Raw genomic sequence first — 15275 nt, forward strand, 5'->3', positions numbered from 1 at the left:
TTAAAATAATACATCTGATCTTCAGGTGATTACAACGCCAGTTTCCTCAGTTTTATTTTACCCTCTGTGTTTTACTGCCTTATTTGAGTTATTTCATTACCCTAATTGTCTTAAACATTTTCATTCGCTGGTTTGCTACAACTGTAATGGTTGCATAAATGAACTCGATGCTGGAAATTAATGCTACTGATCGGAGCGCAACGCCAAATGGAGAGTGGAAGTAATTCTTTTACTGTCGTCAAATGAAACATAAATAGGCTGTTACTTTAAGAGTCATCTTACTTTATAGTTACAGCTGGCAAGATTGCTCTGTCTGACGTTCAGTTCATCTCATCATCAGCTCTGACCAGCCTTCTTTCCAGAAAAGTGTCCCCACAGAATGATGCTGCCCACGCCGTGCTTCATCAACTTCACAGATTTCCACCACTTTGCATTTATCTCTCACATAGAATTGCAATAAAACACATCAAAGTCTGTGGTTGCAACCTAGAAAAATGCTGAAACGTTAAAAAGGGAATAAATACCTTTATTTGGTTCTGTAGGCACAATTCTGGTTACTGTTGCATGCAGTAAATGTTCCTATTTGAAGGCCTCTTGTGGTCTCCTATACAACAATAGCACATTTTTTGGATTTTCAAAATGAGCTGTTTCTTCAACAGAACCTTTTTGGATCAGTCCCTGCTGTCGGCTAAAGCGGGATTGAGATTCATTGTTCCTTTTTGTGGATTTGAAGGCTGACATTTGGCTGAAGGACGACATCAAACGCCATGCACAGACCTCCTCAGAGAGAAAAGAAACCTCAAATGCCGAAACGGGATTTGAGAAGCTATAATCTCTGCCACCCCCACCCCCGCAAACACACGTGAAGCGAAAACCCCACCAATCATCTTAAACACCACACTGTAGCTTTGGTTGTATTTTTAAGTTCACTGCTGTCTGTTAGTTGGATTGGGTGTAAGATTAAAAAAAAATGGGAAAAGCTTTGGCAGTAAAAATACTTTTGAAAGAAACTGGAATAACAATGTAAGGGAGATATAAGAAAACATAGTCTTTATGATTCATGTCGCCTTTTAGTTTCTAATTTATCTATTCACATTTATGTCATGATTACAAGATGTTTGAAGCTTATGATGAGCTTTACTGGGAGTGTTGAACAGAAGTCAACATTTGGCCACATGTACTTAGACTTTCTGGTATTTGTATCTTCTCACATTTAATACTCCATGAAAAGGCAGGAGAGACATTTTACACATCCCAAACATTTAATTTACAATTAATAAACCATGTGGTTTGCATTATGTCAAACAAAAATCCTTCTAAACTGAATGGTAAAGGGAATCCTGTTCATATTTGTTCAGCAAATGTCTTGTGCATTTCATAACAAAGACTCAGTAGGAGGAAAAACATTCTTGTTACAACCAGATTTGGGTTTTAATCCCTGCTTCATCATATCTGTCTTCCAGCTTTCCAGTCCAAGGCACTCCTACCACTGCAGCATCACTGCGAACATTTCTGTACATTTTCTGCATGTAGGTCAAGGTAACTTATATGAGCACGCAGTGACTCATGCAAGTGTTTTTGCACACATAAATAGGGTGTGATACATAGGATGTGTGGATGTGTGCAGTGCTTTTCTACTCACTGTGTGTTCTAGAAAGTAGTTAGTTGAATTTAAGACGAAGTAAGCATCCCCCCCCTTGATGATTTAAATGCTCTATAAAGTAATTGCAGCATTGAATGGGCTACTTATTTTGCAAAATCTTACCATGAGGGCAGATAGCCCAGAAAGTGTTTTTTGCTGTGCGTCAGAGTCAGCAGTTTTGAAGGGAAGTAAGTGCACTAATAAAGAGAACGAAGAGCCATTTTTTTTTCTCTCTCTTTCACCAGCTGTGGTGCTTTGCCAGCCCACTGCACAGTGATACAGCTGATCTTGTAACTTTCTATAAGTATTTGTTGCTCATACTGTCATTAAAAGAACAAATATATATTAGAGCCAGAAAATGTAAACATCTTAAATGTGTAAAATATTTGGGAATCACAATTTGTCCCACCAGAGTTCCCTCAAAACAGGTAGATTCAAATCATCATGTGGAGCCATGGCTCTCAAAAATAGGGTTGCATGACCATATATGGCAGCCGAAGCGGTTCTAGCTGATAAACAGAAAACATAATTTTCTTGACAGAAACAGTCAGATGTGGACTCATTTAGTGGGAATGCAGAAAAAGTAGAAAAAGTCAAGAAAAAACATGGAAGGAGCACTTTCCTTTTTTTTTTACTTCTATGCAGTAAAATTGGAAAATGAGGGTGAAATAAATATGTTAAAATGCTGGTTTTGTCCTCATCCACCAGAAAATGCTGAAAACACTGATATGCTAAAGGGTTGAAGTCTGTATTGCATCTTCCTTCAAGGGATGAAACAAGATGCAATACATTTCCTGCTTCAGGGACAGACTATATAACTGTAGCAGAGTCGCAACAACACTAAAATAAGTCCAGATCTAATTATAGTGACCTGTCGTTTGTGAGCATATAGTTTCTCCAGTGAGAAAATGTATTTTTTATAATTTTCTTTTTACCATGGTTCATAATACCGTGTTATCAAAGTGTTATCAAAATAACCTTTTGATGCATTAATGCAGTTTAGCGAAACTGTGAGTAAGCCCAAAACTAATTACATTAAAAGGGGAAAGCTTATGAAAGCTTGTGTTTTTGTAACATATTAGGACAAATATATATATTTCATATCAATTTTGACAAAAATTTAAGTAATAGATTGTAATAAAGCTGAAGGGGAAAAAAAAACTTTTAAATGTTATTATAACTATGAGGTATATATCAATGAACCCTTACATTGTCCTACATAAAATGGCCAAAATTGCACAAGTCAAAAAATGATCATACCTGCAGGTAGATTTGGGTTTCAAGCATCCCTTTGTTTTTACCAGGATATTTCTTCTGACTGGAAGTAATATTGATTTGTTGGAGTGGCCCAGTCAGAGTCCTGACTTGGATCTGGCAAAGAATCTTTAGAAAGAGTTTAAGGTAAGGGTGATGGCAAGGACGTCTTCCAAATCCCAAAGACTTTGAACGCATCACTTTTAACTGTATTGCATCCTGTTGGTAAGGGAGAGCCATGAAAATACAAGCTAAAACATGTAAAACGCAAAGAAGGGCTTAATTTCAAAAATAATATATATTGTCAATGTTTAGAGTTAGACATGAACAGTTTCACACATCCTTAAATGAGCGAAAAGAGAAGCTGACTTATGTTCTCCAAAATTCGTACGCTTATATTTTCATATCATGTTTGTATTTATTTTTGTAATTGAGAAACAAACTTGAATGCAAATAACTTTGCCCATTGCTTTAGGTTGCGGGATTGCTTACACTTGCTGCCAAACTTTTCTTGCCTCTCTGTGATTTGACTGCATTGAATGGCTTTGTGAATGAAGCATCCAGCCACCTCAGAGAGCCTCCTCCTCCACCTTCTTCTTCCTCCTCCTCTCTACTCCTGCAGGGACATCAGAGGCAGACTGGAGCGCAGGATACCCAGGTGCCAGCAGAGGAGAATACTGCATTTAATATCAGATCGGCCAGTCACGGAACCTGAATGAAACAGCGCAGATTTCCAATCACTAAATCCTTCCTCATCCGCAGCTCCATCGCGATCAGTGTTCATGAGCACCAGGAAGAAATCAAGGTTGGGTGCCTGGTCGCTCACCTCGTAACGCCGTGCACCCTCCCTCCTCCTCCTCCTCTAATACAAACCCCGTGATCACCCATTCACCGGTGCTTGGCGTGCTTTAAGGGGGGGAAACAATAAGCCGACCAGTCGCGTTGGTGCAGAGAGGGGGAAAAAAAGTAACCGGCAGACAGGCTGACAGGTGTCGCGGAAGTTTACGCTCGCATCCCTCCGCGTCTCTTGGTCAGTATCTGGATTAAGGAGGCTGTGACTGGCGGTCATTCGGCTCCGGCTGATCCCGTGTAAGTGATTCCTCACCGCAAACAGGCTTTGAACGATGCAACGAGCAGGCAGGAAACACACCAGCATCCGTTTATTTTTTATTTATTTTTTTCCAGATTGGCTTGTTTACAGTGCATGCTTAGACGTCGCGAGGAGGAGAATGATGCTTTAGCCTCCTGCGAGAACCGACACTGCCTCCTGCAACATTTTGCACAGATGTTACCATCCAGTAACAGCTAACGTGGCAGGGTTAGATGAATAGGTGGTTCCTTCAAATGAAAGAAATAGAGAATTGATGTAATCACGCAGGGGTTAAACCGAGCAGGTGTCTGACAGGTTCATGATGCTGGGAGGGAAAACCAAAACCCGGGTCCTGGAGGCGCAGAGTGTGAGTCATCTTTTTGAATAAAGTAAAGCGATTGCCCCTCACTGAGCCGAAGCCAGTGGAAGTAAAATCATGTTTTAGTCTCTGGAGCATTGGAAGGGAAAGAAACTTTAACCCCCTCCCCCAGGAATGCAGGCTGAAAATCCCAGCTTGGCTCGCCATGCTATACCGTAGGTTGTTTTGCGTGTGTGCGTGTGTTTCATTGTTGACTTCACACCTGTTGACAGCAGGGAGGACCATCTTGGAATGCAGGAAGAGAGCATTCACCCCACAAATTTGAATGAATCCCTCCGTTTTTAAAAGCTCATGCTCCAACACTTACTCACATCATGGACGATTGCGCAGTCATACCCAGTCCTCGACTGTTTTCATTGGTGCTGAGAATGTGAGGGCATCTTCCCAGGCGGATGCAGCAGCTTCCTCTGTAGCTTTGCGTCGATGGGCTGGGTGGTGATTGATGTGGCTCAGCAGGCAGGTGTCAAAAAGTGATAAATGATCTCACACTCTCCCTGAGAGGAGAATTTTAAAGCACATACTTTCTAATCTTTGGATGATACTTGCTTTATCTTTTGTCAGATGTTACTGCAAGTTGTTTTTTTTTTTATGTTACATGAGCTTTACATGCCATTAACTCATCCATAGAAATAATTTCTATGTCCAGGTCTGAAGACTGGTTCTACGAACATTTGGGAAGGAATAACTTGCTTTTAGAGTTCAGTCAATTCTAGTATTTTACTGTGCAGTTTGTCAAGTTGCGAAATTTTCCTTTATCAACTGTAAGATGTTTTCTAACAAAGTGGAAGCGGTTAGGAATGACAGTAACTCAACCACAAGGTGGGCAAACATTACGCAATCCTAGAGCGGGGTAAGCACATAATGCACAGAGATCTCAAACTCTCTGCATGTAACCCTCAGATTTACCAAAAACTGGCCTTCAGAGAGCTTCAAATGGTTTCTGAGCCAGTAGAGTTGCCTCCAAGCCTTATGTTGACAAGTGTAATGAATAGAGTCGGATGCAGTGGTGTAGAGCACACCAACACTGCAGCGGAGATGTGTTTTGGAGTCCAGAATCACACCTGTCTGTCTGGCAATGCATTGAGCAAGTCTGGTTTGACAGTAACTAGGTGAATAGCACTTCTGTGACTGTGTTGCATGAGAGTAAACAGCCATTTATGTTGGCATTCAGCCCTGTTGTGGTAGTTCTGATGCTGAAAATTGGTGGATCAAGGTTTGTCTTTTATCTTTCTTCTATATCCTCTTATTTTAATCAATCTCAGAATTAGACAGTAAAATGTGCATAAAGACTGACACGACACTGTCCTAAATATGACGTAACGCCTGTCAGGGAACATGAAGGAGTCTTCATGAATGTTTATGACTGCTGTCATGAAGTGTCATTCTGAAAATGATGACACGTTTGACACTTTTAATGGATTTTTACAGCAAATTTAAATAGAGCTTTGTTTTAAAAAGGTTGTCATTGTCCAAATAATGCAAAGTTTGCACTTTTAACTGACTTTTAATGCAACTTTTAAAGCACCTTACCAGAAGCACCTGGAACACATGGTGCTTCTCAACTGGTAAGCTAATTAGCGGTGTAAAATTACTAAAGGTAATATTCCAGATACTGCAGGTGAAAATGCATAGTGTAATTATTTTCCGAATGACAATTCATGACAACAGTCATAGACATTCGCGAGGAAATAATATTCCCTTCAAAGTTATAGCCATTTCACAGCAGGTGACATTGTGCACTAGACAAAGGAATAATGTCCCGTTGTGGGTCTTCCATGATGATGCAGTTTGATTGCAATGCATTTAATTCTTGATTCTATCAGTAATTTTTTTGACAATCTCAAGATTATTTGTTTAAGTCTTGATTCAAAACAAAAGGAATTCAAAATTCTTCTCCTTTTCTGATAGAAATTGCTCAATTGAAAGATAAAGATAAAGAATCCAACCCTTAAATTGATTATTTTTAATCAGTCTTCCTTGATAAAGGTCAATATCTGTACAGTTTTTCAGAGTGAAAAATTCCTGAGGTGTTTGCCAGCTCCAACAGCAAATCATTCATGATGCATTCACTGACTGGAAGAAAATTGGATTCTTGAGTGTTGCCTGTCATCTTTCAGCAGGATCAAACTGGACACCTCGTTTCAATCACAGATCTGTTGGTGCATTCCCAATTGGAAAGTATTGATGGAGAGCTTCCCCAATAATTTAAATCACAATAGAGAACAAATCTGGTAAAAAAAGAAATAGCCACCCTCACACCTCACTCATTGTCAGCCCTTTTTATTGTGCTCACCATCCAAATAATAATTAACCTGGAGTCAGTCTCAATCTCATTCTCACTTGCTGCGAACAAAAGCCAACACAATAGAGAGGGTCTAAAACAAGCAGTTCATTTTGCGCTTGGCTGCATCTGCCCTTTTAGTGCTCCAGCAGGGCCTTGTTCTCAGTTTGTCCATCGTCTGCCGGCTCTCTGAGGTCACAGATCACAGCAGAGCCAAGAGCTCTGCAGGATGGTGTCAGGTAAGATTTATTTGTGGGTTTTAATTGGGTACACCTTAGTTCAGAAGTTTATAAGTTTATTTTGCTGCATATTGGAGAAGCAGTGAGAGTGACTTGTGGAGAAAAAAAAGAAGCAAGAAAACTCACAGTTCCGCTCTCTAGGAGAGATGTAGTGGTTTGACCTATTTTTCCAGATACCACCTGTCCCTTTAAGTGAGAGTGTCAGTTTGAAGGTGTTGCTTTTGTAGCTTGAAAGTATTACACTGGTGGACTTTCGTGTAGTGCCAATCAAAGTGCGAACCAAATGCCCGACCTTGTCTTTTTGTATTCTCTGTCAGACACCGTGATTGGTTGAACCAGAATGTTGCAAGTGAAGTTGTATGTGAAATATTATAGTGTTATTGTGTCTAGTATCTGAGCTTCTGAAAAACACTTGAGCTGTTTACATTTTAGAAAATCTTACCAAACAAATTTGTGACAAATTAACACATTTCTCTTTGCTGCAGCTTTTTTTTCTTTTTGCAAACCTAAAAATAAAGTTCGACACTAAACCTGGAACATATGGTGCTTCTCAACTGGTAAGCTAATTAGGGGTGTAAAATTTCTAACTAACATTTTATTTTTAAAATTATCTGCGTGTTCCAGGTTCGATTCCAGATACTGCAGGTGAAAATGCATCATTTTTGGAGGAGTGGACTGATCATTTAAAAGACAAGTTCCACGATTTTTAAAGTTCCGGGATTTATTTTATCCAGTTTTTATGTGTGCTTTATAAAGTATTATAAAAAGCATGGAGGTTCTGAATACCAAGAGATATAGTCAGCCTTAGGAGAGCAAGCTGAGTAGCATAAAAGTTGAATGGGGAAAATAGCACAATTTACGGAGCAACCAAAGAAGTGGAACTCAATAGAGTCAATACCTACAGCATTCACAGCATTCTAATAAAAATGTATTACACGTCCTGGTATCAGAACTACTGTAATAGTATTGGTGAAATCTAAAGGAAAGAACAGAGAGGAGTCAGCAGTGAAGCGCAACGCTGTCCTTAGCTTTTTTATTTGTGAACACACACAACCTTTAAAATATACAGAAGCAAATTACTCCACATTAAAGTATAACGGTCCTAAAAAATACGTTATATTTCAACGGTCAACGGTCCCCAAATGAAGCAACACTAACATAACGGTCCCCAGAGCGAGAGAGCACAACAGAAAAACACTAACAACACAACAGAAACCGCGGATCAGGTTCGACACATCACTGCCAGTCAATACACAAACATCCCACGTGGGCTTCCACTATATACTGACCTAAAGGAAAGAACAGAGAGGAGTCACCTTAGCTTCCAGATGTATGCTTTTGGGCAGAGCGGAAGTCCATCCCAAAACCAACCTGGAGAGAAAGGCCACATACCACCCAGGAAAGCATTAAAACTGTAAACAAAAATGCAATTTGTTATATTTCTTTTAGAACATAGAATAAATTCTATCTGAAACTTATTTACAAATTAATTAAAAAAAAAACCTAAAGATTGTGGTGGGATTTTTAGGTGCACCACAAATGGGTACGGGATAAAGTGGAGGGACCAATGGCTCCCTTGACCCCCGTTCCGGTGAAGCTGCGCAGGTCACTTCCAGTTCAGACTTGTGGGAAAAATGTATTTAGTGCCCACAGATTCTTTTTTTTTCATAGCGCAAGCTCACTTACTCTAGCAACAGTTGCCATGCTGCTGACAATGATGTCATCAGCATGACTTCAAAAGATTTCTGTGTCATGAGGCCCTTCTAAGGATACCTTTGTGATGTCATAAAGTCCATGACATCACCAACTGATCAGTTAATTCTCTGGTCAGTCAACACAAGATTCATTTGGACATTTTGGATAGCGCAATAAAGATGACTGACGAAAGCTCCCAAAGTGACGTTTATGTGAGACCTAAGGTCTCTTTTTGGAACAAACTGAAGAAAACTCGCTCAAACAAAGTTCATCCAGGCCAAATAACCCCAGATTACAGGAAGAGAAATTTTCTCAGTCAACTTCTGTGGCAAGTCATTGAAAAAACGACTGATGGACCAACTCTGCATCTGGCAAAAGAAACCTTTGGAGCACAACACCGGAGAGTTTTGCTTTTACTGTTGAGCAAAACAGAAGAAATAAATGTGGATGTACTCTCAGAAATGTCAGAGGAACTCAGTGAAAGGATCTTCCAAAGTTTGGCTAGAGATGCATTCAACTTCGCTTCTGGATTGAGCCTAATTGCACTTCTCGACTACCCAGATGGACATTCAGTCATTGTGAAAAAATTCAAACATCACCTGGAAAATCCTGTTCCTCCAAGGAAGATGTTCACAGCTACAAAAAGAAAGATCAGAGAGGCTTTTTTCCCAACTGAGGACATGTATTCTGATGAAAATTGCCTGAAGGAGGATTATACTCAGGCAGACATAGATCCTGAAGAATTTTTGAGGGACGCAAAGGAGATGCGTTTCAAGCGGGGAACCGAAGATGAAAGGAAAGACATGGTGGAAAGAATTCTTTGGCGATTGATTTATAAGTCCAGTCAAAGATCTAGATATGCTGCTTATAAAATGAACCACACCAACCATGTCCACAAAAAGCTTGCCCCTAAACTCTGGGAAGAAGTAAAAGATGTAGATTTTGTCTTTTTTGATGATATGGAAAGAAAACACTGCCGAGACATCTTTCAACTAATCTGTGGCAATGATGATGTCGTTAGAGAATTGCTGTTTAAGATGATAAAAAGTGACAACCCGATCGTTTTTTACAAGCTCACACAGTGTTTCAGAAGAACCCTGGCACGTCCTAGAAAAATTCATTTTCAGAAAGATTATCTTAGAGAGGCATGGAAGTGGATTCAACATGCTGCCTGCTGTGGAGACGATTCAGTCGTTGTTCAGACTCAAGAACACTTTAACAGTGAACCAGTCACTGAGCCTCGCCCTGCCTCCGAGTCAGGACTGGGATCTGGGACTGGACCGACCTCCGAGTCAGGACCGACCTTCGAGTCAGGACTGGGATCTGGGACTGGACCGACCACCGAGTCAGGACCTGGGTCTGGACAGGGATCTGGATCAGGGCCGGCATCTGAGTCAGGACAGGGATCTGGGTCTGGACCGGAATCTGGATCAGGACCGGGATCCGAGTCAGGACCGGGGTCTGAGTCAGGACTGGGATCTGGGTCTGGACCGGGATCTGAGTCAGGACCGACCTCTGAGTCAGGACCTGGATCTGACTCAGGACCTGGATCTGACTCAGGACTAAGTCCCGATCTGAGTCTGGACCTGCCCCTGAATCCTGAGGGGCCTCTGGGTCCGGACCGGCCTCTGAGACGGTACCAGTCTCTGAGTCAGAACCGTCCCCCGAGTCCGGACGGCCCTCCTAGTCCGGACTGGCCTCTGAGACGGTACCGCCCTCTGAATCGGAACCGTCTCCTGAGTGGGGACCTGCCCCTGAATTCTCTGAGACAGTACTGGCCCCTGAATCAGGTCTGGGATCTGAATCAGTTCCGGGATCTGAGTCGGGGGGACCGGACTCTGAGTCCGGAAGGGCCTCTGAGTCCAGAAGAGCCTCGGAGTCCGGAATGGCCTGCAAGTCCAGAAGAGCCTGGGAGTCCAGAAGAGCCTGGGAGTCCAGAAGAGCCTGGGAGTCCAGAAGGGCCTGGGAGTCCAGAAGGGCCTGGGAGTCCAGAAGGGCCTGGGAGTCCAGAAGGGCCTGGGAGTCCTGACGGGCCTCTCAGTCAGGAAAGGCTTCTGAGTCTGGACCGACCTCTGTGTCAGGACCGTGCTCCGAGTCTGGACGGGGATCCGAGTCAGGACCGTGCTCCGAGTCAGGACCGGGATCTGAGTCAGGACCGGGTTCTGAATCAGGACCAGGATCTGAGTCAGGACCAGGATCTGAGTCAGGACCAGGATCTGAGTCAGGACCAGGACCTGAGTCAGGACCAGGATCTGAGTCAGGACCAGGATCTGAGTCAGGACCAGGACCTGAGTCAGGACCTGGATCTCAGTCAGGACCGGGTTCTGAGTCAGGACCAGGACCTGAGTCAGGACCAGGATCTGAGTCAGGACCAGGACCTGAGTCAGGACCAGGACCTGAGTCAGGACCAGGATCTGAGTCAGGACCTGGACCTGAGTCAGGACCGGGTTCTGAATCAGGACCAGGATCTGAGTCAGGACCAGGATCTGAGTCAGGACCAGGATCTGAGTCAGGACCTGGATCTGAGTCAGGACCGGGTTCTGAGTCAGGACCGGGTTCTGAGTCAGGACCTGGATCTGAGTCAGGACCGGGTTCTGAGTCAGGACCTGGATCTGAGTCAGGACCAGGATCTGAGTCAGGACCGGGTTCTGAGTCAGGACCGGGATCTGAGTCAGGACCGGGTTCTGAGTCAGGACCTGGATCTGAGTCAGGACCAGGATCTGAGTTAGGACCTGGATCTGAGTCAGGACCAGGATCTGAGTCAGGACCGGATTCTGAATCAGGACCGGGATCTGAGTCAGGACCAGGATCTGAGTCAGGACCTGGATCTGAGTCAGGACCAGGATCTGAGTCAGGACCGGGTTCTGAGTCAGGACCTGGATCTGAGTCAGGACCAGGATCTGAGTTAGGACCTGGATCTGAGTCAGGACCAGGATCTGAGTCAGGACCGGGTTCTGAGTCAGGACCGGGTTCTGAGTCAGGACCGGGATCTGAGTCAGGACCGGGTTCTGAGTCAGGACCGGGATCTGAGTCAGGACCGGGTTCTGAGTCAGGACCTGGATCTGAGTCAGGACCAGGATCTGAGTCAGGACCGGGTTCTGAGTCAGGACAGGGTTCTGAGTCAGGACCAGGATCTGAGTCCGGACCGGGTTGTGAGTCAGGACCGGGATTGGGGTCAGGACCGGGATCTCAGTCAGGACTCAGTCCCGATCTGAGTTGGTACCCTCCTATGATTTGAGACCAGGATCTAAGTCGGTACTGGCCTCCAAGTCTAGACCAACCTCTGAGACCGAACCGGCCTCTGAGTTGGGACCAGGATCCTAGTCGGGACCGACATCTGAGTCCCTCTGTGTTAGCAGGAGTTGAAAAAGACAGAAACGTTCCTTTATTCCTTCTGATAAAATCGGTGGGTGAATGAAATCCAAACCTTTTATGGTTCCTAAGATATCAACATTTGTTTGGAAGCATCATTTAGCACGTTGACTGCAAAAGACATGTCACATACAACTTCAAAATGGCCACTGCCTTGTTTCCTTGTTCCTTGTTTATAAGTGTGAATGCCTGCAGCTTTCACACTAATAAAGAGAAACAGGAACTCAAGAATGCAGCATTCACACTAATGAATGCCTACAGCATTCACAGTAAAGTTTTATATTGGCTGCTTGTGACAGCTGTCATTGTAGCTGAATATTTACACATGAAACTTTATATTATCTTAATCAAAATAACTGTATTCAAGTAAAATAACTGTCAAAAGGAGGAATGTTTCTCTGTCATGCATAGTTGTAATTCCCTGTACATGACTGAACTATATTATCCTTAGAGAGAACCATTCTTTGTTAGGGTGCAGCATATTAATTATAGGAATGTTTATTAGAATGTGATAATAATAATGTGATAATTCCAGTCGGAAATATTGCATCGTTCAAAAAAATGCTCAAATTGATACTGCGATGATGAATTATGATACAGCCCTGCCTTAGAAGAATTGTTTTTTTTTTCAAAAATATTTTTATTAGAATTTTCTGCTGTATATACACACAAGAATAGAAAAGAAAAACTCAAAGAAAAAAAAAGAAAGAAAGAAAACTTAACACAACGCCAGTTTGAGTTTGTGCCAGTATACAAGAGTTGTTCCATTCATCTTCAGGGATTTCTGTTTGCAGATCTCTTTTCCATGCTTGCAAATATGAGAGACTATTTTCCTTCGTGGCTAAAAGCAAGATATTATAGAATTTGGAAAGTAGACCCCTACTCTGATTGTGGTGAGTGGCTATATATTCTATGGTAGAGTGGGGGTTCAGTTGTAGATTTCAGTGACGCAAAAACAAAGCTTAAAAAAATGTTTTGGAGACAGATTGTACTTATTTGCCAGCTGCTCAAAGGACATCAAAACTCCTTCACTATAAAGGTCCCCTATTTTATTTAGGGCCGTTAATGCGGCTCGTACCGCTGTGAGCCCACCCACAAAAGTGGTATCAAAATGTGCGGTTCGATCCCGGGAAGGGTGCTACTATTTTTATTGGGAATCGGACTTACGATGGCAACGTAAAAAGCGAAAAACGAGCAAAATTTGCCGAAACGCAGAGCATAACTGACACCAACTGCCGCTTTTTTAGAGTGAGAATTAAAGCAGATTTTTGACCCCAAAACAATTTTGAAATCGCCGTCACGCCCACAAATATCGCCCTATCGATATCAAACTCAGTCATGAGATTGATACGCATGCATGCGTAAAATGTGTTCAATATTTCTCTAGGGCTTGTGATTTTCTGTCAAGGTGCTTCAGAGCAAAATCATGCGCCAGGTTAACTGATGCTCTCCCAGATTTGCTTCCATGTATTTCTGAAAATTTTCTGAGCCCTGCACACACCATCTTTGTCTCATCACTGCAATTACTGTGAATGAGGTACAAATATGAATTGTGGTACCATAGGAGAAGACAAATAGCCCTATTATATGCTTCAAACGGTTTTTGAATATGTCTCTCGGTTCCTGAACGGCAAAGGTTTGTTCAGACTGCTTTTTCCATATTAACTGACTGGGTGTCTCACAAAGAAAGAATTCTTTTTCCACCTTTCTGTCTCACACACACACACGACAGTTAGCAGATGATCCATTACCATAGCAACGGAACACATGAGGGCAGAGCAGCTGAATAGGACTACAAAAACACATCACTGTAGTTCTTTTTATGGCAGAACTTTCAGGAATGAGCTGGCCTTTAGAACTACTTGTGTTTTGGGCATTTTATTACTGATTTTAACCAACCATTGTTACACACAGGATTAACATGTCAATTTTAAATGAAGCTTAATGGAAATTTCACAGTAAAAGCCCCAATATTCCTGTCAGGTTAGTGCACCGCATAGGCGGAGCAATTTTAGCCTGTATTATCTTTTCCTCTCAGGTTATGGCACTGGCTTGCTGGCATTAACCTTTGACCTAATGATAATAAATAGGACTACAAAAATGCCCTATCTGTAGTTCTAACTAACCCTCAGTTAAAACAGAGGGCTGAGCTTCCATTTAGAACTACTGGCTATTTAGGCCAGTAAATAACAGATTTAACCCAAACACTGTTACTCATAGTATAAGTGTAGCCCTTTAAAATAAAGCTTACATAAAATTTCTAATTAAAAGTCTTAATATTCCTCTCAGGCCTTTGTCCTCTTTTTCTCTCAGGTTAGTGCAGAGAGAGCTACTGATATGAATTGCGGTACTATCAGAGACGACAAATAGCCCTCTCATACGCTTCAAATGGTTTTTGATTATGACTCTTGGTTCCTGAACTGCAAAGGTTTGTTCGGACTGCTTTTTTCATATTAACTGACTGGGTGTCTCACAAAGATAGAATGAGTTAGCAGAGGATTCATTACCATAGCAACGGAACACAGGAGGGGATTGGCTGCTGGTTAAGACTACAAATATGCATCACTGTAGTTCTAACCAACACTCAGTTAAAACAGAGAGCTGAGCTGCCATTTAGAACTACCGGCTGTTATAATGGATTTAACCCAAACACTGTTAGACATTGGATTACTGTGGCCATTTAATATGAAGCTTATGTTTCTTTTCAAAATAAAAGCCCCAATATTCCTGTCAGGTTAGTGCACCACCGTAGGCGGTGCAATAATATTAGCCTGCATAATCTTTTTCTCTCAGGTTAGAGACCATGTTAGCCTTTTAGCTTAAATAAGCTATTACCTATTTTTCTGACTTATTAGCCATGTTTAGTATACTTAATGGAGTAAGTAAATGACATTTTAATGATACCCCACATGCTACTGAAAGTATTTATGCTTACATTAGCATTTTGGCTAATTTTCTAGTTACTTGATTGTCCTGTAAAATGTGTCTGGAAAGTATATTATACACCCAGACATCATGATGCTACTGGTTTTCAACAGCTATACTTACAGAAAATTCATTGCCTTGCCCCCTGCCTTTCTAGAAAACTAATGTTTTCTTAAATTGTAAATTAAAAGTCTAATGTTTTATATGCAGAACAGTGGCGAACCAAATATGTCTAAAATCTGTGCATAAAAACAAAGCTCTGGGTGATGTTTTGGCCATTTTGGAAGTTTGTTGATTAAAACAACTTTGCAAACTGGGAAGAAAAGCTGTACATGTTCAACCATTCCTTATTATGAAACAAGATTTTTTGTTTGTTTGAATGTTTTGCAATATTCTCT

General features: G+C 42.0%; 1 protein-coding gene across 5 annotated transcripts in view; it reads left to right on the top strand.

Annotated features, from left to right (window-relative positions):
* The first annotated feature begins 3750 nt into the window (after window positions 1-3750).
* Window positions 3751-15275, top strand: part of LOC122823908 (rab effector MyRIP-like) — an 84645-nt gene continuing 73120 nt past the window's right edge. Inside the window, exon 1 of one of the 5 annotated variants that reach the window (XM_044103923.1) lies at window positions 3751-3985. The gene's annotated coding sequence lies outside the window, so the exon portion shown is untranslated. Of the gene's footprint in view, window positions 3986-5911; window positions 5931-12640; window positions 12846-14322; window positions 14381-15275 lie in introns of those variants that run through there. The other 4 variants (XM_044103924.1, XM_044103927.1, XM_044103922.1 and 1 more) reach the window with 4 other exon arrangements.

Source organism: Gambusia affinis, linkage group LG21, assembly GCF_019740435.1.
Source record: "Gambusia affinis linkage group LG21, SWU_Gaff_1.0, whole genome shotgun sequence".
In the NCBI taxonomy this organism is placed as follows: domain Eukaryota; kingdom Metazoa; phylum Chordata; class Actinopteri; order Cyprinodontiformes; family Poeciliidae; genus Gambusia; species Gambusia affinis.